This window comes from Schistocerca piceifrons, chromosome 1 (assembly GCF_021461385.2).
Source record: "Schistocerca piceifrons isolate TAMUIC-IGC-003096 chromosome 1, iqSchPice1.1, whole genome shotgun sequence".
Classification (NCBI taxonomy): Eukaryota; Metazoa; Arthropoda; class Insecta; order Orthoptera; family Acrididae; genus Schistocerca; species Schistocerca piceifrons.
The window spans coordinates 664,937,761-664,962,410 of NC_060138.1; the positions used below are offsets into that span (position 1 = coordinate 664,937,761).

Genomic DNA, 24,650 nt, shown 5'->3' on the forward strand with positions numbered 1-24,650 from the left:
AAAATCTAGTGGCCAGCATTGCACTGGACTGTGCCAGAAAAAATTCTTATAGGAGCAGATATATACGCGTTGTCCAGCGACTTCATTGAGGTAAAAATCGTCAGTTTATTCAGAATGACTTTTCAGGCCCATGACGCAGCACTGCTTACGTGCAAATTTACCAGTTTAGATTCACATTCAGTTAATTATTGAAAGGTTATATATGACTCACATTTTTTATTAGGAGGTTAGTCACATTGTATTATTGGCAGGTTATGGAATTTTTCTGTGGGGAGGTTACACAAAAATGTGAATGTTGTAACTATTTTTAATTTGTTGGAGGTTACACTTGGCGACCCTGCCAGGAACGAATTTGTTTGTGAATATCTGCTCTTATTTACCTTATGTTAAATGTAGTTTGCATCTGGCGCAACGCATTTACTAATTTGTCACTCCTTCATTCACAGATCATTGGCAATTTATTGCTCTTTGTTGTTATTATATTTGTTCTATTTTGCTTTGTCTTTGTTTGATTTTGTGCCCACCTTTAACTTTTGAAAATGCCGTGAAAAGCTGCTAACAGTACATCTCAAAGCGCAATGAGTGAAAAAGCCAACTTCAGTAATTTGACTGATAGTACTAGCGACACTCAGTATCATAATGATAATCCTCCAATTATAGATAATCAGTGCATGCCGACCACCAGTAATGGTTCTAATCTAAATGATGAGCAAACAAATTCAATTATGCCCACAGTAAATTTAGCGACAATTGATGATGCGGCACATTCCGCTACAATGAACGCTGCCCCGTTTTACACACATGATTTGCAAAATTTACACAGTGAACAGATAAATGTTTCAAACGAAGATGAACAATGCACACAAATTACGTCAGATTTATTTGATTCCGATGTAGTGACCAACAGTGCACATCCAATTAAAGCGAACCTTTTCATGAATCAGACAATGACCAAATGGTTACAAAAAACGTGTCAAATGTAGATACACCATCACACAGCACAGAGAATAGAGTCCCTAATTTTGGCATGGCAGTATTGCTACAACTTAATGAAAATCTCAAACAGTCGAATGAGAAACAAGACAACAACTATAGACAACTTAATGAATCGAACAAACAACTTAATGAAACTTTCAAACAACTTAATGAAAAACAAGACAACAATTATAGACAACTTAATGAAAAACAAGACAACAGTTACAAACAACTTACTGAACAGAATGAGATTTTCAATCTGCAGCGGAGTGTGCGCTGATATGAAACTTCCTGGCAGATTAAAACTGTGTGCCCGACCGAGACTCGAATTCGGGACCTTTGCCTTTCGCGGGCAAGTGCTCTACCAACTGAGGTACCGAAGCACGACTGACGCCCGGTACTCACAGCTTTACTTCTGCCAGTACCTCGTCTCCTACCTTCCAAACTTTACAGAAGCTCTCCTGCGAACCTTGCAGAACTAGCACTCCTGAAAGAAAGGATATTGCGGAGACATGGCTTAGCCACAGCCTGGGGGATGTTTTCCACACTCCGCTGCAGTGTGAAAATCTCATTCTGGAAACATTCCCCAGGCTGTGGCTAAGCCATGTCTCCGCAATATCCTTTCTTTCAGGAGTGCTAGTTCTGCAAGGTTCGCAGGAGAGCTTCTGTAAAGTTTGGAAGGTAGGAGACGAGGTACTGGCAGAAGTAAAGCTGTGAGTACCGGGCGTGAGTCGTGCTTCGGTAGCTCAGTTGGTAGAGCACTTGCCCGCGCAAGGCAAAGGTCCCGAGTTCGAGTCTCGGTCGGGCACACAGTTTTAATCTGCCAGGAAGTTTCATATCAGCGCACACTCCGCTGCAGTGTGAAATTCTCATTCTGGAAACATCCCCCAGGCTGTGGCTAAGCCATGTAGTAGGTCAGATACAGGCACTGACTGAAAAATTTGATGAATTGTGCAGTCGTATGGACGTTATCGAAAATGACAATGACTCGAAATCAAATGATATGTCACCAGTTTTGTTCAACCAAACACCTGAATTTCATAATATACAGCAGACAGTCAGTGAGATACGTATGTCCAATAATACATTATGTAGAAAATTGTCATCTTTACAGCAAGAAGTGACAGAAATAAAAAATGTTTCAGCCTCTAACACGTCACAGCATACGCCACGTTCTGAACATTTGTCACACTCACACAGCCAGTATAACGTACGTAATTTACAGAGAGTACGGGACTTAGATTCCGAAAAGACACAGGCAAACACATTCTCATACAATCCTGAACCTGCTCAGACATTCAGAGACGATAATTTTGATTACAAGTACTTTCTATCCGTTAGGAAATTTAAGGTATTTAAAAATGATAGAACACAGATTCAGCCTTTGGACTGGATACAACAATTTGCTTTTGCAATTCCACTGGCTTGGCCTGTAACGCAGAAACTAAAATGTATTTGCAGCTTTTGACCTCAGGGGATTCATTACACTTCGATGAACATGTGCTGTAGCGTGCACAGGGCCCTGAGCCGTAGTAGTGCTATTTCTTCTTTAGTTTTCTGCACTGCTGCCTACTGTTTTACTATCCTTTATATCTATCAAAACAACTCTTCAACTATCGCTCTATCTAGTATTAGGAACGAGTAAAGGAAACCTGATATGGCAAGTTTTACCTGAAAGTGACAGTTTTCGTTAGACACTCTTGAAATGATAAGAACTACCAACATAATTTTAATAACAAACAAAATTTTAATTATCAGCATCATCAAAATTATCAGCAACAGCAAACACATTTTGGCAACAATAGAGGCTTCTCCACACAACAGCAACAAAACCAGCCAGTTGGCATACCTAACCAACATTGTGTGCATAGGTGCCTTCTGTAGTGGTTCTAAATATTACATTAAAAGTTGCCTTCAAATTTTTACTGGTTGGTTAAGCCCAGCTGCTATAAATTATTAATACCTACCCCAGCAGTAACTCGCAGGGGCCTGGAATTTCACGGACCACATGAATTTGTTAAACCAGTACTACCAAGGGTAACTTACAGAAGCTGTAGGACATAAGAGATGGTAATCTTGCTACTAGATCGAGTCTTACCAGTACCACCCATAGTAAGGTTGCGTTGGATGTGGCGACCCTGCCAGGATTTCGAGTCACAGGTCCTTCTGATCAGCAACTAGAATGTACTAATTGTAACAAAATTTTTGTGTACCAATAATTTTTTCCTTTAATATCATAGCACAAATCTGCTTGTGTTGAAGTCAGCGTTGTCTTCATTTGTGTTGTATTCTGTTGTTTGGGTGTGTTGTTTTCTATTGTAAAATTGACAGGTATTTTAGAACATGAACTTAGGTAATTAATATTTTTATTCTTCTTGTACGCTGTGTAGGGTGTAGGAGACAGTGGTTATAATGATAGAGATAGGTAATGAGTCAGATTAATCACCAGGGTGTTCTCTAAGAGTATAGTAGAAATGGATGTGCTAAATGTTGGAAACAGTAGTGTGGAGAGCGTGGCAGCATTGCCAGCTGACACAGAGTGCGAAAGTGGGGAAGTGCACCCACAAGGCCAGTTGACCATGGGTGACGAACAAATAGGTGGCCCCAGCGCGACCATAACAGAACTTGGGGTAGGAAGTGTGGGCGAGGAGGCAAAATGGCAGTTGCGGATGAACTGTAAGCCATGCTGCTCCTCGAATTGATGCTGTAGTAGGTTTCTGTCCTGTGTTGGAGGCCAGTCTCTATCGTTTAGTTGACATGGTTGTGGTTGTTTGTCTTCTTCTTGTGATGACTGGCAACACTTGGTTTCGCAAGCATTGCCTGTCCACTCATTGCAGCAGTGGCGTTATCGATATGTAGTAACTGTGGCCCTATCTTTGGGGTGACGTCGTGGTTCTTCCGTGTCACGTGAGTGAGTAGTTCGGTTGGGGATGCAGGAGGAGCCAGGTCCCCACACAGCGAGAAAATGCCAGGACCACTGGTGGCGTGCATGGACTGCTGGATCGATGGGCTTTGGTCGCGATGGTGCACGACCTTGTCGAAACCGGACCCTGCACGTTTAAAGTTGAGTGCATTTCAGTTCGAGTAGAGAAACCTCCGCCATTGTGAAATCTCGAGATTCTCCAGTGACTTGGGTTCGTGTTGCTGCTCTTAGTGTCGCCGAGGGAAGAGTACCGAGTGGAGTACTTGGGGAAGGTGGATCTGATTAGCTTGTCTGGGCTTATAATTACTATTTACTACCTTTATCTTGTTACAATTGTTAAGTTCAGCCAGTGGTATTTTCTTGCCTGGTGGCCACTAATGCCCCAGTTACCTGCCCTGGGCGTTAGTGTATGTAATAGCAGTGTATGTTTCCTCGCCTTGGCGCCGCTGTCCGGTGAGGCGTGTAAGTTTGACAGCTTTCTTAATTGTAGGTTGGTTGGCGATTCTCCTACCTTGGTTGTAGTGATTCCTTTCTTGTTCCGTGCGCTCTAAGCACAGTATCTGCAGGCGGAATCGAGACTGCCGGTTCTGGCTTTGGCGTATTTTTACATGTTTTGCGTCAGGTAGACTCACCAAGATTATCATTAGTCACTCCTTAGACTGCCAGTAGTCTGAGTTACCGTCTTGTGATGTGAATGCAACTGTTGGCTCCCTTTATCATTGCTCGCGAAAGTATTTTTCGTCTGACCCACTCAGTACAATCATACTCTCTTTTCCCAGACCTGAATCACGACATAGCGCCTTCGGTGTGGCTAAAACAATTTGAGCACTCGCTACCTCACTCAAGGGGTGATGTGCTGAGAATAAAATTAGCGTGCAGTCACCTGAGAGGTGAATCGGCTACCCGAATGCAAATAATGCTTAAGGACTGTCTAACATACGAGGACTTTAACACGGCTTTCCTCAACGATTTCTGGTCTCGGAGAATGCAAGAACGCGTAAGGTTCAGCATCTTGATGCGAGAAAACTATGCTGACAGTACATACAAACACCCCGTGGAATTTAACAAAGAACTCGTCAAAAGTAATCAGTTTCTTGATTAATAGAATTTGTCTAACTAAACTTCCGAATAAATTGCGCAAAGAAATTACAATTTCGGGAAGAGGTATGGATGACGTTAGTGGTTTTCAGAACCTGCTGCAAGAATTAGGTGTTGAAAGAAATGTAAATCAGCAGCAAAATGTAGTTAGGTTCGAAGGCAATCATGACGGGAATTATAGGCAGAGGCGCAACCAGATTTGGAGGCCTCAGTTTGCTGGCAATAATAATCATGATCGTGGTAATGACAGGCGTGGGTGTGGCCCTTCGAGCCCATGGCGCAGCGATAGAGACGCTTTAGGGAAGATCGGCACTGGCCCGTTAATGATCATATGTTGAACACAACGGACGGGAGGTCGGTGGAGCCACACGATAATTCCAATGGCATCGAACGTCGGGAATCGTGACTAGCAGTGATAGGAGCGAGCACATCTGCGAGGCAGAATGATAAAGCTTACGATGTCAACGCAGTGTGCTTGGAATTCGAAGACATCCAAGACGTGTTGCTAGAGGAAACAACAGTAGTAAACTCGGTCGAATGCCCTACAATCAGCATAACAATTAACGAAATTACGATTCCCTGTCTACTTGACTCGGGAAGCAAGGCATCGGTAATGAGAGATGTGTTCGCGCGGTGCAGCGTGGAGAGTCTGTGGCCGACACTTCCTTTGCAGAAAACAAGAGCGCATGGTGCCGTAGGGAATAAGAGTGTACAGACAAAAGAGCAGGCGTACATCGACTTTACTTGTCAGTCGTGCGACCTTACGGCCCTGTTCCTGATAGTGCCGTCACTAGCAGTTGAGGCAGTGCTTGGCCTGGTCTTTCTGAGACATTATAAGCCCGTTCTAGATTTTGATAATATGTGCGTCCATTTGAGTGATCATAAAACAAGAATGACTGTTGCTTTCGATGAGGGACGCATAGAAGAAGGAGTGGGGTGTAGGTCCCTTGGTATGTGCGTGATCGGCGAGGAAGATGACACCGAAGTGTGCCTATGCATTCTAGATACCGAGGAAGGAGATCAGGATAACGAGAAAACAGTAGAGGAGGTAATCCGCGAGAAAACGCGGCATTTAGGATCGACGAAGATAGGGGAACAACTTCGTGGGATTCTCAGAAGGTACCAAATCGTTTTTTCAGATTCGCCTGGGCCCATAGAAAATTTCCAGTACTAATTTAAAGTGAAACCCCATACGCCGTTTGCTGCGGAAACGTATCACATACCTGTGTGCACCGTGCAGCCATAGAACAGGAAATTATGCTGGAGCAAGGTATAATAGAACCGGCGGTAAGCTCATACAACAGCCTAATACATCCAGTTGTGAAGAAGAACGGGTCGATCAGTTTAGTTCTGGACTCGAGGCAGATCAACACCATTACTGAGACAGAAACCGATCGGCCAGAGACGCTAGACACCCGGCTCAGGTGTAAGTAGGCTGTTTATGTTTTCTTATTGGTAACGCCACGTAGCGCCCTGTATGAAAGTCACTGGCTGTGCTGTGTGCAGTCTGTGGCTAGTTTGCATTGTTGTCTGCCATTGTAGTGTTGGGCAGCTGGATGTGAACAGCGCGTAGCGTTGCGCAGTTGGAGGTGAGCCGCCAGCAGTGGTGGATGTGGGGAGAGAAATGGCGGAGTTTTGAAATTTGTAAGACTGGATGTCATGAACTGCTATGTATATTATGATTTTTCAACACTATTAAGGTAAATACATTGTTTGTTTTGTATCAAAATCTTTCATTTGCTAACTATGCCTATCAGTAGTTAGTGCCTTCAGTAGTTTGAATCTTTTATTTAGCTGGCAGTAGTGGCGCTCGCTGTATTGCAGTAGTTCGAGTAACGAAGATTTTTGTGAGGTAAGTTATTTGTGAAAGGTATAGGTTAATGTTAGTCAGGGCCATTCTTTTGTAGAGATTTTTGAAAGTCAGAGTGCGTTGCGCTAAAAATATTGTGTGTCATTTTAGTGTTGATCATAATAGGTAAAGAGCGAAATGCGAAATGTCTGAGTACAGTCAGTTCTGCTCAGCTGTTTGAAAAGCAAATAATGTAAGAGGTTTATCAGCACAGTAATTCATAAATTTTTCTAAGGGGACGTTTCACAGGTTTGTCAGAGGGCAAAGCATTCGACCCATTGTTGTCGAGCACCCTTACACCCTATAATACCGAGTAGACTAAAGGAATTAGGAGCGGCGGACCTGTTTGGCCCCCTCCCACAGACCACACAGGGATATCTGTATGTTCTTATCGTGGTGGAGTTAGTCTCCAAGTATGTGACATTTACCCCACTGCGCGCTGCGACCGGATAAACAGCGAGGAATTTCTTCAGACAAGTAGAAAGCATAAAGAAATTAATCTCGGAAAATGGTCCACAATTTCGGTCAAGGTCTTGGCTAAACACACTAAGGCAAAAAAGGATAAAGCCGGTGTTCATTTCCCGTTATTTTCCCGCCGAAAATCCCGCAGAAATGGTTATGAAGGATTTAGCAAAACTATGCAGAATACCCACAATAAGCAGCGTCAGTAGGATCAATATCTGGCCGATTTTCAGGAGTTACTGAACGAAATTCTTCATGGGACCACGAAGCTCAGCCCTACACTGGTCCTGAGAAATCAGTCATCTTCCAACAGAGTAAGGGAACTGGTAGATTGGCCACCAGAAAGGTGACAACGACATAGGGAAGCAGTAAAGTTGGCCATAACGAGTATTAAAAAGGAAGCGCAAAGTAGGAAACGGCGACCAAAGGGGCGTATAAGACAATTAACCCTTGAAATAGGAGATATAGTTCTCGTTAGAAATCATAGATTATCCAAAAGACACCACTACATAAGCAGAAAATTTTTCAATTTCTGCTCTAGACACTTTCGGGTGAGGCGTGTCGCTCATCAGAACGTGATTAAAATAGAAACTATCAGGTTTCGTATGCCTAGAGGTTTGTATCACATATCTAATATCAAGAGTTGGATCGAGTAAGAACTACGGGCAGAAGTGTCATCTCTCGTAGGCAACAAACTAGCTTGGTATAAAAATAGTACTCTACAACATCGTGTGAGAAGGATTTGGTACTCTTTGCTGTCTTTGCCTGGTCATATGTTAGGCATGAATTGTGATAACGAGTGTCGAAGGAAGATATTAGTACATTATGGTCGTGATTTGCTCTAGAGGAGCGATGATCGCTTGTAAGGGAAACAAGAAGAAATTACGCTAGGAAAGGTAAACCTTTCGCTATGTGTGATGACGGGGAAACTCGCCGTAGATGCGCTTATGTGGAGTAATGGCTCGCGCCGAAGTAGCGACGGGACCAATGGTCGGTCGGAGAAGGCACCGAATTTTGTGTGTTGTTGTATTTATGTTACAGTGGTGTGCAGAGACGCAGCGCTATGAAGTGTTACTGACATCGGTAGTGATGAATTTGAGAGACCCCGAGGGAGAATGGTTCTGAGCACTATGGGACTCAACATCTGAGATCATCAGTCCCCTAGAACTTAGAACTACTTGAACCTAACTAACCTAAGAACATCACACACATCCATGCCCGAGGCAGGATTCGAACTTGCGACCGTAGCAGTCACGCAGTTCCGGACTGGAGTGCCTAGAACCGCACGGCCACCGCGGCCGGCCCCCGAGGGAGAGCTGAACTCTATAAAGAGTGCATGACAGACCATAGCGAGGAAAATCAGATGGAGGCAAGTTAAGGATCCTGGAGATAAACCATCCAGAGGAATGAAGGCAGGACTAACTAAAGAGGAAGCCCATGGAGGTAACAGAAGGGAGTACTGCTTGTAGCCATTAATGTCATCCATTTGAGCGAAAGATGATGATCCTTTTTAGAATAAGAAGTAAATGTAAATTGTGCCCTTAGCTTTGAATTAGTTGTGTGTGGTATGCGGTATCTGTGCATGATTTGGTTCACAGGGAACAAAACGCACTAAAGGGGACGAGATGCTGAGGACGATAGAGTGAGAAAAATTGCGAGTACCAGGAATTGGTGCAGTGACTAAAGTGGAGATATAATGTTTCTATGAGATTTTTTCAAGTGAGCAACGCCGTAATGGTGTCCTCAGTGAACTAAACTTGATAGAACAAAGAGCACAACGTCCGAGTTGGCTAAAGTATGAGTGTGGACTGAGAGGTAACAACTCCAGGTGGTATCGTTTCAGTGAGTTTTGATTTTGTGTATTATTCTCTTGTGCTGTGTAATTGTCTACTTAGCATTTGATGGTGTGTTATCCTGCTCATATCCTCATGGATGAGCGGATACGTCACCTGTATTGGCTGTTTGTGTGTGGTAAAGGAACAGTAATAAAACATCTAACTTGTCTTGGAGGTAGATTAGAGGAACGAGTGAAAGTAAAAAAAAAAAGAAAAAAATGGATACGTAAGACCACATTGTGATATGTAAATGTTTTAGGTAATAAGTAACTTAGACCCAGATAATCTAAGAGATGTGAGCATGCAGAATCGTAGGACATGGAGAGGTAGATTGTGGTGGTGGTGTTGTGAATTGCATACCGATCCTCCCGAGCCATGATACCTGTCCTGATTGACTCCACAATTTGCTCCTTAATGGACAATCGACCACATTTACGCAAGAAATAGGCTAGTTAGTATAAGATGTCTCCAACATTGTAAAGAACCCCTAGAGATCTATTTTCTTTGTTTAATTGTTATTCAGGGATGAAAAGACCTGTATTGTTAATTCATTTAGTACGCGTAAAGTGCCTCACAGATGAGAATGGACATTTTAGAGGCCTGTGTTTGTAAGCAAATGTGTAATATGTAGCGATTTAGGATAGTTTCATTTTGTTAATAACTATTCGCCATTAATTGTAAAGCTCTGGCGAAATCCATAGATAATTAAGTTTCGGTGTACAGTAGGTTAAGTGAAAATTTTACTTGGTACAAACAAAGGAATTGAGGACCCCTAAAGTTTAATGGAGTGAGAATTTTTCTATTTAAACGTTGCAAGGTGACGGCGAGGAGAAAAGGGCAGCCTGTCTGCCCCGGGCGGCAAGGACACGGGAGAACCTGTTCACTTCTGAGGTTGAGGCCTGATGCTTTAGCGTGAATGATATTTTGTTTTGGTACACTACCTTACTACTATTGCAGGATTACCTTACCTATTGCAGAATTATCTTCCTCGGTATACGTAGTTTATCTAAAATTATGAACAGCGTCAATAAAAAAAACGTAATGCTTTAGTAATACGTTACTCACATACACTATGGTGACGCAAGTAATGGGATATCGATATGCACATATACATATGTCGGTAGTATCGCGTACACAAGGGTATAAAAGAGCAGTGCATTGACGGAACTGTTATTTGTACTGAGGTGATTCACGTGAAAATGTTTCCGGCTTGATTATGGCCGCATGACGGGAATTGACAGACTCTGAACGCGGAATGGTAGTTGCAGGTAGACACATGGGACATTCCACTTCGGAAAGCCTTGAAGTATTCAGTATTCTGAGATCCACATTGTCGTGATTCTGCTGAGGATATCAAATTTCAAGTATTACCTCTCACCATGGACATCACAGTTGCCGACAGCCTTCAATTAACGACCGAGAGCAGCGGCATTTGCGTAGAGTTGTCAGTGCTAACAGACAAGCAACGCTGCGTGAAATAACAGCAATAGTCATGACGAACGTATCTGTTAGAACAGTGCGGCGAAATTTGGCGTTAATGGGCTATGGCGGCAGACGACTGCCACGAGTGCCTTTGCTAACAGCACGACATCACCTGCAGCACTCTTCCTGGGCTCGTGACCATGTCGGTTAGTCCCCAAACTACTGGAGAATCGTGGCCAGGCCAGATTAGTCCAGATTGCAGCTTGTGAGACCTGATGGCAGGGTTCGAGTGTGGCGCAGCCCCCACGAAGCCATGGGTTCCAGTTGTCAACAAGACGCTGTAAGCTCCATAACGGTGTGGGCTGTGTTTACATGGAAAGGACTATGTCCTTTGGATGTTCAGTTATTTGGAGACCAGTTGCACCCATCCATGGACCTCAGGTTCCCAAACAACGATGGAATTTTTACGGACGACAGTGCGCCATTTTACTGAGCCACAATTGTTCCCGAATAGTTTCGAGAATATTCTATACAGTTCGAGTAAATGATCTGGCCATCCAGATCGTCCGACATGAATCCCATTGAATACTTATGGTACGTAATGGAGAGGACAGTTCGAGCATAAAATCCTATATCGGCGACGCTTTCGTAATTATGGACGGCTGTAACGCAGCGTGGCTCAGTATTTCTGCAGATGGCTTCCAACGACTTCTTCAGTGCATATCACTTCGAGTTCCTGCACTACACCAGAGAAAAGGAGGTTCAGTGCGATGTTAGGAGATATTCCATTACTTCTGTCACCTCAGTGTGTTTATTCACTTTAGAAAATTAATTATAACAATTTTTGTTATTTCGAAGTAATAAAACAACACTTGCTGTTGCAAATACTGCCAAATTATCTTATTTTACTCTACGTTCAGTTCGATGTGTTAATGCAATACTGGCCATTAAAATTCCTACACCACGAAGATGACGTGCTACAGACGCGAAATTTAACCGACAGGAATAACATGCTCTGATATGAAAATGATTAGCTTTTCAGAGCATTCACACAAGGTTGGCGCCGGGGGCGACATCTACAACGTGTTGACGTGAGAAAAGTTTCAAACCGATTTCTCATACACAAACAGGGGTCGATCAGCGTTGCCTGGTGAAACGTTGTTGTGCTGCCTCGTGTAAGGAGGAGAAATGCGTACCATCACGTTTCCGACTTTGATAGACGTCGGATTGTAGCAGTCGAGATGATAGGCATCATATCCGCATGGCTGTAACGAATCGTGCAGCCACGTCTCGATCCCTGAGTCAACAGATGGGGACGTTTACAAGACAACAACCATCTGCACGAACAATTCGACGACGTTTGCAGCAGCATAGACTATCATCTCGGTGTCCATGGCTGCGGTTACCCTTGACGCTGCATCACAGACAGGAGCGCATGCGATGGTGTACTCGAGGACGAACCTGGGTGCACGAATGGCAAAACGTCATTTTTTCAGATGAATCCAGGTTCTGTTTGCAGCATCGTGATGGTCTCATCCGTGTTTGGCGACATCGCGGTGAACTCACATTGGAATCGTGTATTCGTCATCGCCATACTGCCGTATCACTCGGCATGATGGTATGGGGTGCCAATGGTTACACGTCTCGGTCACCTCTTGTTCGCACTGACGGCACTTTGAACAGAGGACGTTACATTTAAGATGTGTTACGACCCGTAGCTCTACCCTTCATTCGATCCCTGCGAAACCCTACATTTCTGCAGGATAATGCACGAGAGCATGTTGCAGGTCCTGTACGGACCTTTCTGGATACAGAAAATGTTCGACTGCTGCCCTGGCGAGCACATTCTCCAGATCTCTCACCAATTGAAAACGTCTGGTCATTGGTGGCCGAGCAACTGGCTCGTCACAATACGCCAGTCACTACTCTTGATGAACTGTGGTATCATGTTGAAGCTGCATGGGTAGCAGCTGTACCTGTACACGCCATCCAAGCTCTGTTTGACTCAGTGTCCAGGCGTATCAAGGCCGTTATTACGGCGAGAGGTGGTGGTTCTGGGTACTGATTTGTCAGGATCTACGCACCCAAATTGCGTGAAAATGTAATCGGATGTCAGTTCTACTATAATATATTTGTCCAAAATGAATACCCGTTTATCATCTGGATTTCTTCTTGGTGTAGCACTTTTAGTGGCCAATAATGTATTTAGCCCAACAGTCTATCTTCATTCATGTGGAAAACATAATACTGTGAATTTGGATTAATCTGGAACGTCCTGTTATGTCATGTCTTTCGAGCCAAAAATCGTAGTCTTCGAGGAGGTTATAATAATCCGCTTCTTCTGTATATTACGGTCGTATAACAAGGTAAAGTGAGGTTACAGAATGTGTGGACTATCAGCACCTAACTTGACAACAAAGGTAAATAAGGCTTTACACAATCACAGGAAGACTGAAGCTCCGTTGCCCGCGATACAGGCTACAAAAGAAGATTTATCCTATTATTCTGCACAGACGCAACAACTAAGCTTAGACGAGCTTATTTCAGTACACGCGACTAACTTGTCTAAGGTTGCATCACAGAAATGCGTTTCAATTGCTGTCACAGAAACACAACGGACAAAGAAACAGCGTTAGCGGTGTTGTGCGACGTAGCAGGCTGGAGAGCAGCGTGTAACTGAGCCATTGGCGTGGCGCTGAATGGTGGGCTGGTCGCCTGAGCACGGAACGAGCGTACACAATGCGCGTTACACGCTGTGCGCCGCGGCAGGTAACTCTACTCGCGACCCGCAGATCGATAACACACGTCACGCACACACTTGCAATTGTTCTCGAAAATAGCATGCGGGCTGATTAGAGGAACGCGTTAAATCATCGTCAGCTCAAAGCGCCATTTACTGCGGCAATTAATCGGCTGGAGAATACAAAGTAGTTGTAGTATGCGTTGCTGAACACCTGTTCAAACAATAAAACTTAATTATTCACTTACAGACACGTATTTGCTTATTAATACCTCATTGATAATAGCGCGATTTCCGGGCATATACACTGCTTCCATCCATCCTGTATGCTAGAAATACCAAAGTACATGAGTATTCGGAGAGCTTCAGGAAATAAATAATATCAATACACTATTCTTTACAGGAAATGTAGAACTAATTTCAGTTGCCATCTTGTAAAATTATCTCTAAATACTTCTTCGATGCAAAAATTCAACTACTGAATAATCGCGTTGTGGAAGTTATTTGTGTTTTAATGACCGATAGTCTCTAAATACTTCTACGACGCAAAAATTCAACTACTGAATAATCGTCTTGTGGAAGTTATTTGTGTTTTAATGACCGAATTCTACAGTTTACGTAGACTAGCTGAGAGCAACGGAATACAGACCTTCATGTACCTACAGAAGAACATCATTAAGCTTTAACTCATAGTATTAGACGTTACGCAGCTGTAAGCTACGGAATACAAAATCTTAACCAGTGAAGAAATATATTCTGTGTGATTCCATGTAATTCTGGATTAGTTATTGTTCGTATATTGTTCAGTTTATATTCTTTACAAATTATGAGACAGATTCTTTACCAGATGCTACTTTCACAAACTAGTTGCTACTACGAAAATTCCATACGTCCCTGAATTGCATTGTTCCCGAGTGCGGCCAGGGCGGACCGTGTCCGTAGCACGTCCACTTACTACAGCGTACTATGCATCGCTAATTTTCTTTCAGTCTACTGTTTCAGCCACTGAGACTGTACTAACAAAATCATTAGGTCATGCAGCAGATATCTGTAATTTCGTACTTTTATTAAGCACAGCTAACTGAAGAAATAGTTACTCATCAACGCATATAGGAAACAGCTTAGGGTAACACCATACATTACAGCTGTGTTGTTTCAGCATTATGTAACAAAAACGAATAAAAGGTAACGTTTCTTATAGCGTGTACTTCTCTCCTAAAACTGCTTCAATTGTTCCATATCTGACCACGTGTGAAGCGTTCAGTTACTCCTATGTGGAAGGCAATTTTCCAATACTGGCAGTAGCGCAGTGTATAGCGTATTTATGATCTTGTTAGTGCAGTGTCAATGGCTGGATCAGTAGACTGAAAGAAAATTAGCGATGCGTAGTACGCTGTACTAAGTGGACGTGCTGCGGACACGGTCCGCCCTGGCCGCACTCGGGAACAATGCAATTCAGGGACGTATGGAATTTTCGTAGTAGCAACTAGTTTGTGAAAGTAGCATCTGGTAAAGAATCTGTCTTATAATTTGTAAAAAATATAAACTGAACAATATACGAACAATAACTAATCCAGAATTACATCGAATCACCGGTGACATTGAGTCACATGTCTCAACATGTTCTGTTCCACAATTCAGTGTTTAATTGTTTATTTCGGGTTTACTTCGTCTCGTTGTGTAATATATTACCCGTGGTCATTCTGTTTCGAAAATTAACTACTGTCGGGACTAGCTAATAAAATCCGTATAACCGTGCTTCTCCTCTTCCTAGCGGAGTTCTTCTTCTCTGCATTGTCTTCAGTGCTAGACGCTGAAAGAAAGCTTGAATCGTTCTAGAATTTATGTACCGGCCAACAGTACTCCTTCTTGCAACACTAGTCTATTTAAGTTCCCTCTACATCAGGTATGCACATGACAAAATTATACAAATACCTTCTTCAACGCCAGCCGCTGTGACCGAGCGGTTCAAGGCGCTTCAGTCCGGAACGGCGTTGCTGCTACGGTCGCAGGTTCAAATCTTGTGTGTGATGTCCTTAGGTTAGTTAGGTTTAAGTAGTTCTAAGTCTAGGGGACTGGCGACCTCAGATGTTAAGTCCCATAGTGCTTAGAGCCATTTGAACCTTCTTCAACGAGAATACTTTTTGATAAGCTAAATGACCATGGACGTAAGAAAGACTGAGAGATTTAAAACTTCTTTTGTTTCTGCTTCCACGACGTCACTATACTTACTGTGAGCGTCTTTCTTCCATGGCCACGACACACCTCCAATCCTTGACGCCTAAGAACATTCAGCCCGTACCAGGTAGAGTCGCTCAACTCGTCGTCCCGTGTTGCAGCTATGCTGCGCCCATCTACCTTGCATCACCTGCACATAACCATAAACCATTTCTCCGATAATATGCTGTCCAAAACTTAACTGCTAACAAAAGCATTTGTTAAATTTCCCGAACATGTTTCATCGCTTAGAACGGAGAGGGTAACTCATTATTTTCGGGAAAAATGACGTGTTACACCCCAACAGAAAGACACAGTAGCTACATGTTTGTTGCAAAATCCATAATTATTACTACACCTCGCACCACTTGTTGAAGACTAGAAGTAGCCGGACTGGGGAATTACTGTTCCATGTCTAGGCTGCCGCCACCCTCGCACCACAAACGTCTACCGTTCGGGTTGGTGCCGTGAATCAGCAGTGAATCCAGCACTCCGGATGATCATCGCGGCGACTGCGGCGGCCACTTGGGGAGAGGTCCCACACTTCCAAGGTTTTGAAGAGGGACATAAGTATTTTTCCTGGCGCCAATGGTGTAGGAAACCATTGTGTATGACCTCAGGTCATGAGTGCTGTTGGCTGAGGGGACTCTGGCGTCACAACAGTACATCATGGACATCCTGCATTCTCATATGTCACCTCTCAGGCGGCAGTGTTGTGGCGCGCGTTTCAACAATAAAATTCTCGTCCACACATGACACATGTCTCTATGAACTGTCTGCCTGATTCTGAGACACACTCTGGTCCAGAAAAAAACCCAGACTTATCCCCGACAGAATATGTGTGGGACCACTCCGACGTCAATTCCGTCAAGCGCTGGTATCCAGGATATCAAGGACGAGTTACAACAGTTGTGGACCATCTTGCTTCAGTAGGGGGTACAGCAACCTTTTGGTAACCTTCTCACCGGAATCAGAGCATCCATCCAAAGCAGTTAGGGTGCCTACTAGTGAGCTCATACTGCCAAGCTCTTTGTAAATTAAATTTGACTTAGTTTTCTAATCACTGTAGTAACAACACATTCCCTCTCTATCCATGAAGTTTCATTTCGTTTCCTTCTCATTTTTGGGTACTTCACGTATACAGGGTGTCCCAGAAATGTTGCGACAAAGTTCGAGGGGTTGTAGAGTGTGTCCTGAGGAGCAAATCGAGGATGGGAATTCGTGTTCAGAAGAGTCACAGTCTAACGACGGTACAGAGCGTCGAAGTTACAGGCGCCGGCACCTGCCACTAGGCTACCCTTTCGGCAGCAAACGTGACTTTGTATGCTGACTGACCGTAGGCGGAACATCTCGCAATGTTGTTTGTTATTCAGTGTGATGGTCACGATCGCCAGTGGTGAAGATGGGGCTAGCTTATGAGTAGATAGGCCTTGTGTTCTATGAATGTGATGCTCTGTCCCTTTGTGGATGACGGTTTTGATCACGGGCTACCATCTGATGTTCATTTTTCTCGTGCATACCGAAAAACATTGAAGACTTTGAAGGTTCCAGGAGAAAAATCTGCCGAGATTCTATCATGGCAGGGCATAGAGAACAATGAACTACAGAGTGACATGACACAGAGAATATACAAGAGGGACATCGCGCAATATATGGAGAACTGTGTCATATGCACGAAGCTGTGTAGCTCATCAGTAGGTACCACTGCAGAGGCCATGTGACCACTTAATGTCATTCAATACGATCACGACGACACCCCTCGATCGACGTTAGCACTCGTGGTGTCACTCGCCTTCATACATGGCACTGGACGTTTGAAAATTCGTGACGCTAACTCAATGGTCGTCAATTGATTTAAATGTTATTCCCCGCTAACTCTTAATTCAATTACTGCCACGGGGGTGAGGAGAAAGAATACATCCTGGTGATACCGGCATTATGCGTATTTAGATGTTCGATTAATCTGAATGGTTTGCAATGTTCCAGCGATTCTATTCGAACTCTATGCTGATGTACCGACAAGGACCATTTTCGCAGATAAACATTCAAGTACGTAATGGATGTCCATTTTCTCAATATAGTTCGTCGCACTCACACATTATACATCCGCTGTAAGAACAATTTCATGCATTTACATTTTTGGTGTCCCATAATTTTGGTTGGCTAAATATTATGACGATACGTTGTATACAACTTCCACAGATATTGTTTATCATGTAGTCAAGACTACGTAATAAAGCCAAAATCGTGGATAAAAATGAAAGGTAGTTTATTTATTAACACTTTTCTCTTCACTAACTGGATATGAAATATGAATCGGGATTGGAGGTGATGATGCTTCCCTTCTTTTCAGTATTAGAATGGTCGATATCGTGTTCTGAATAACGCGTGTCATATAATGTCCAAATATCGACACGACCCTGGCTCTCAATTCGGGACTTAAATGTCTATTCTTCGCTCTCGAAATGTTCGATGTGATTGTCTTTCACACGCAGGGTTCAATATAACGGTGTATGCACTGTTTTTAGTATTAATAAGCGAATTATTTTTATGCTGGCGCGTTGTTTGTATCAGTTACTCCCGCAATCGTCCAAGGATAAGATTCTCTTAATTTTCCCCGCACACGCTTTTCACAATTTTATAAAATGCAGAATTATGTAAACTATAGCTTTCCGTTGCGTACAACTTTCGTGGGTTCCACAACCATAATAGTTTCCCAAGAATATTTTTCACAGCTAACACAAAGTTCGAATTATGTTGTCGGAATCATTTTCACTGCACCCGACAATAAACGTCTCTGATCACTTCGTCACACGTAATGTATTTTAAACGTGCTTGAAGAGTCTTTAAATAATCTCCTTAACGATTTTCGCAGTCGAGTACCACTTTTTCTTCGACTAGCCCGATCGCGATAACTGAAGGTAGAGAGCTCAATAATGTATTACATGTTCTTTTATACGTATTAAAAAACAAACGTGCCCCTATATCTTTCTGTTCCGCTTGGTTTTTGCTACTTTGCTTTTTATTACTTTTCATTATATTGCTTCTTAGTAATACTGTGCAGTTATTTAAGTTTCGTATTACTTTCCCATTCCAAAATAAAGTCTATTTATCCCATATTTTAATTGATATGATGCTAATTGACACGCCAGCCCACAAAGTACCGTTATAGACAGCAAACAGTTCCCAATGTTTTCCAGTTCCAGATGTTTTCTATGGCTATTCTTGAGTTCTCTGCACAAACATCAGAGGGAAATCAGTACATTTTAACCACTATTGTTGCACTATGAATCTGTTATTGCCATACCAAATCACCAAGCACAGACAGTATCTCAGGGTTAACCATTGGATCTTAGGAGAGCAGAAACCATGCTAACTGATCAGGGAACTAATTTTATGTCAGAAATAATGAAGCAGGGACGCCGGATCCTGCAAATTCTGAAGTTATGAAGAACCACACTGCATCAGCATACCAATGGAAGATCACGGTGGTTGCACAAGGCCATAGATAAAATGTTGAATGACCGTGCTGAACAATCACCATAGCGCAGGGGACGCTTTGCAGTCATATGAAGGAGTAGCACACTAGATGCCTGAGAGTACAAGACTCTCATCCTGCGACTTTGTCTAAGGGCGAAAAATGACTTCCCCTTTCGAATTATGTAAACAATCCCCTGGGAGGATTGTGTCAATCATCTGTAGTTTTGCAAAAAAGGCTGAGAGGTGCGTGGCGTCAGGTATGGAATATATATGTTAAAGCCCTAGAGCAGTCAGAAAGCGCACGAAAAGGGGAAACTAAACTGTCTACGTTCTACACTGAACGTGGATGATGTTAACCAACTCGTACCTTCTTAAGAGTAAAACAAACTAATTCCTTATGCATTAGGAGGGGCCCTAACAGGTGGTCGAGATGACATACCCAGTCAGTGTGAAATTACACTTCCTTGGGCACACCACAACTGTGCAGGTCCGTCCATTGCCCCAGAAGCTCTGCTTTAGTTAGTTACAGCTTCCTCAAGGGAGGGGAGGGAGGTGAGAAGAGCTAAAGGTAAAAGTAGTATCCGGAAAACCGAGAAAATTCCATCTCCAGCTACACATGCCTTTACCTTGATGTCATGAAGTAGACCATCTAAAAACATGCAGAATGTAAATTTTCGCAAAAGTAGGAACCATAACGCTTAACAATACGTATTCGTTACTTTACCTGCACAACATTTCTTTAGAGATCCTGCCCGTTGGAAACCTCTCATACCAAAACACCACCTTGGATGCAAAAGTTCTAGCCTTCCTACCAAGTGATAGCAGCTCATAATAAATGAGTTGCACTGGTTAGAGAGGCACTTAGGGCACTGTCACAGACAGCATCAGCATCGACACATTGCATTAGTAATTTCTACTTCAGTCACTTTCTATTTGTCTTGATTACGATAGGCGCTGTCATTTGCGACCATCGAAGTCCTTCCACTTGCAGACCTATAGCTACGACGCCAGGGCTCAAAGATAAATGGCATGACATCCGAAAAAACCGAAGTAGTCTCTGTAAGTATTTCATATTTTGACCAGTGAATGTAAAATAACCAATTCACCAGTTTTTAGAATCCTAGTAGACTTGGCTGCCTGCACAGACTATAACGGGAACTTGTGCTCATTATAAATGGGGAGTTAAAGCCTCGATTAAAAGTGAAAGTGTGTCCAGTATGAAGTGTGTAGGAAGTAAACAGTCATCGTTCAGATAGCTATAGATTCTCACTATAGCCGACATAATCGTCTTGAAAGATTCAGCAACTGTATTGATGTTTAAGATAATTCTCAGTTATTGTTCCATCTCACTTGCACATTTTTAATTAGATTACATATTTAGATCCTTCTGGACCGCCTTCGGGTCTAAAGGTAAAAGTAAATAAGTACCATCTAATATTTTACAATAAGTAGGACAGAAAAGAATTGAACATAAATGTAGAATTTGCCCAACTGGTTGCGTCAGCAAGTCGTCTTGTCTACTCTAAAGCACATATCAGAGCACTGTGTTTTGCAACTGCGGTCAATGCTTTAAACAGGTATATGATGGAGGTAGGGGAGAGGGGGGAAATGGAAATGGAGCGAGGGTGATTGGGGGAGGGAGCGGTTGGTGGGGATGTCATGAGATTAACAAGGGGGTCGTGCAAAAAGTAAAGAACGCATAATTATGTAAAAATTATTGTTGAAATTCTAATAGTGTAGAACAGCGAGTATGTGAAATGTAAACGGCGTAAAATAATGAAAGTATAAATTGGAATGAGAAGGGACTGCGAGTGGGCAAAGAAGGTAAGGCAGTGGGGAGGGAGGGGAAGGGGGGGGGGGGAGAGGAAGGGATAGTGGCAGAGATGTTGTGGGTTTAACGAGAGAGGGTCTTATACTGAAATTGCCAAAGTCCAGTTATGTAAAAAAATTCCTCTTAAAATATCAGAATGAATGCATAACACTGTAAAAGGGGAATAAAAGAGTACGTTATAAAAGGGGAAATAAGGTACGGAAGATGAATTACTATGGTCAGATATTCACGGCGAGAAACTTCGAAAATATCAAGTCATAAGGTCTTACTCTAAAAGTATAAAAACAAAAAATGTATAAAAATGTTTTTCGTTGCAATATTAAAACCATAGGCCTATAAAAATGGACATATAAATAGTAAAATGAACAAAAATTGTAAAATTATGTAGAAGCCCTAGTCCGCATGACGTGTCATTAAACATTGTGAATTTTAAAAAACATTGAATATATAAAACCGTAAAAGGTATAAAACAATAACTGAATTTTATCCATAGTGGATTCTGTTGAACTCCGTGTCTGTTCCCTATAGGGTGTAGAAAAATTTCCGCTACCAGTCACAATAAAAGATTATTTATTCGTCACACGACCGATTTCGGGCTTGTGCACTCTTCACTACATTCATGTACAAGTTTATATTGCTGGAGATCAATAAAGATGAAGCATCATTATTATAATTACGCTGTGGTGACAGTTTTTCCACTTAGTTGCACATTTGTTATCATTTTCACGTCCATGTTTCAGTTTTATAGAATTTAGCTGCATGTTCCATTATTGCGTCGGGCACTCGTGATATACACTTTGTTTATATGTATGTTTCTAAATAATCTTGTATTGTGACTGGTAGCGGACATTTTTCTACACCCGTTAAAACAATAAATTACAAAAGTGAAACTAGGTAGATTCTACACTTACCTACAATCCTTTTCTTTTCTACTTGTCGTAAAATACTAGATGGTACATACTCAGTTTTACTTTGTTTTAGATCTGAAGGTGATTAAGAGGGATCTAAACATGTAATCTAATTAAAAATCTGGAACTGAGAGGGAACAATAAATGAGAATTATCTTAAAAGTTACAGGTTCAATAGCTGAATGGGATTTTGGAATCTGAATTCTTCGAAGGGGGAAGGCACGTATCTTCGGTAGTTGATGCAAGCGACTCTGGTGCTTGTAATAATCAGCTTGCACAGCATTTCACCATCGTCGCTGTCCTTGGAACGTCGACACGACCATTTTATCAGCAATCAGCACTGTTACTAAAATCCGGTACGCTCCTGCAGTGTTGCAACTAGCATACAGTTTGTATGTGGAAATCTTGTGGGTGATGTAAGTGATTATGTTGTTATTTGCTACTAAGACGACGTTTTCACTCTCAAATTGTAATGTATACGCATTATTCCACGTATAGATGAACATATGGAATGGTTCTTTCGATTGTATGTTACAACGCCTACGGCATATTTCATATTGCTTATTTATAACTGCTGGAGAATGACTTAGAATCGAGACTGGCCAATCCCACAACTAATTAAGGATAGCTGTACAGCCTACTATGGACTGTGTTTTCTTCGCAACATTCTTGGAGGCTGTGGACCCATATATCGACAAAATATTTACTACATTTTGCTGTGACTACTGCTGGAAAAATGACGTTTACGAGAAGCACTTTCAAGTAAAGTGTCAGTGTTTGATTTTTGCTAAGCGTTGAGTGGGCTGTGCACTTTCCTGACCGTTGGGTTCCCTAGCTCTGCATTGTTAGAAATCGGCGACACTCAGAGAAAAATGAACCTCTAATGTTATAACTCCACTCTACGTTACTGACCTATTTTAAAATAATGTGTGCAGCATTGTAGCAGGCATTATAGTGAGCAGTGAACGTGCATTGCAGTCATGTTTGCCTGCTTCGAAAAGTATGATAAATGAGTTTTAGACCTTCGCTTGATTCCAGCTTGTCAGAGGTAAGTAAATAACAATCTCACCGAATGCTGAAAGCTGTACTTCGTAATTTGCCAACTGTAGGCGGATTGCAGAGGGAGAATGTTTATTTTTCTGACTGGGAGAAAAATCAATAACGGACTTCAGCAAGTTTCAATATTTGGTCCTCTGTTGTTTTTCAAATCTATTATTATCTTCCACGAATAAACACGAGCATAATCAGCTCAGCTTGCAGATGACACAATCATTTCAATAAATACCAAAAGAAATACAGCAACGCAGGAGATAATAAATAACTGGTTTAAAATCATTATTTACCGATTTCTCGCAAACACTCTTTCTCTTTCTCTTTCTCTCTCTCTCTCTCTCTCACACACACACACACACTCTCTCTCTCTCTCTCTCTCTCTCTCTCTTTCTCCCTCACTCTCTCAATTTTAAGTAAATACAGTACACTCAAAAAATGGTTCAAATGGCTCTGAGCACTATTGGACCTAACTTCTGAGGCCATCAGTCCCCTAGAACTTAGAACTAATTAAAGCTAACTAACCTAAGGATATCACACACATCCATGCCCGAGGCAGGATTCGAACCTGCGACCGTAGCGGTCGCGAGGTTCCAGACTGTAGCGCCTAGAATCGCTCGGCCACCCCGGCCGGCAGTACACTCAGTTCTACAAATTAATAAATACAAGAATAGTGACAAATATAAAGCATTATCAGTTGCTACTAATCAAGGCAGAGTCTTCAAAAATTTTGGATGCATATAGTGACGAGAATTTAAAGTAAAAAGAAACACATTTCAGACCATCTTAAACAATTCAATTCTGTCACTTTTACATTTCGTGTCACTGCAATCCTTGGAAAGATACGAATTAGTAAATTAAGATTCCTGTTTATTTACGCTTAGTAATATTATAAGGAATTATATTTAGGGTAATACACAGAGAGAAACACTTCATTGGACAAAAGCATAAAATTTGATGTTCACCATCGCTCATCTCATAGAGAGTTAGTTAAGGAGTTAGGCATTTTAAATCGAGTGTCAAAATAACTTTTTCTATAATAAAATATGTTGTAAGCTATCTTTCTGAGTTCAGAAGAGATCATGATGCTGCTACCAATACCTTTGATCACTTACCCAATTATATTAAAGATAATGAAGATAAACTTGAACGTAATCTAAAAAAAAGTTCCTTCTGGACAACTCCTTCTGTTTCACTGAACAGTTTTTATTTAAAAACTTGTATCTTATTTAATTAAAAAGTGTGAATACTCACCTTTTTTGAGTCAACAGCCTTCTGATCGCTCTGGTACGGCCCGCCACGACCTCATCTCCTGTGCCAACCTTTTCATCTCAGAGCAACACTTGCAACTCACGTCCTCAATTATTTCCTGGAAGTATACAGTCTCTGTCTTCCCCTACAGTTTTTACCTTCTACAGCTCCCTCTAGTACCAAGGAAGTTATTCCCTGATGCCTTAACAAATGTCCTACCGCTCTGTCCCTTTTTCTTGACAGTGTTTCGCCTGTATTCCTTTCCTCGCCGGTTCTGCGGAGAACCTCTTCATTCATTAATGTAGCAGCCCACCTAATTCTCAACATTCTGCTGTAGCACCATATCTCAAATGCTTGATTCTCTTCCGTTCCAGCTTTCCCACAGTCCATGTCTCACTGCCGTACAATGCTGTGCTCCAAATGTAGATTTCTTCCTCAAATTAAGACCTACGTTTGATTCTGGTAGACTTCTCTTGGTAAGAAATACCGTTTTGGGTGTGCTAGTCTGCTTTTTATGTCCTCTGTTCCGTCTGTCATGGGTTATTTTGCTGCCTAAGTAGCACAATTCCTCAACTTCATTTACTTCGTAATCTATCAACTGAAGACACG

General features: G+C 42.2%; 1 non-coding gene across 1 annotated transcript; it reads left to right on the plus strand.

Annotated features, from left to right (window-relative positions):
• The first annotated feature begins 1,709 nt into the window (after positions 1-1,709).
• Trnaa-cgc lies at positions 1,710-1,784 on the plus strand. The gene has a single exon. It is a non-coding gene; the product is annotated as a tRNA-Ala (tRNA).
• Positions 1,785-24,650: the final 22,866 nt, after the last annotated feature.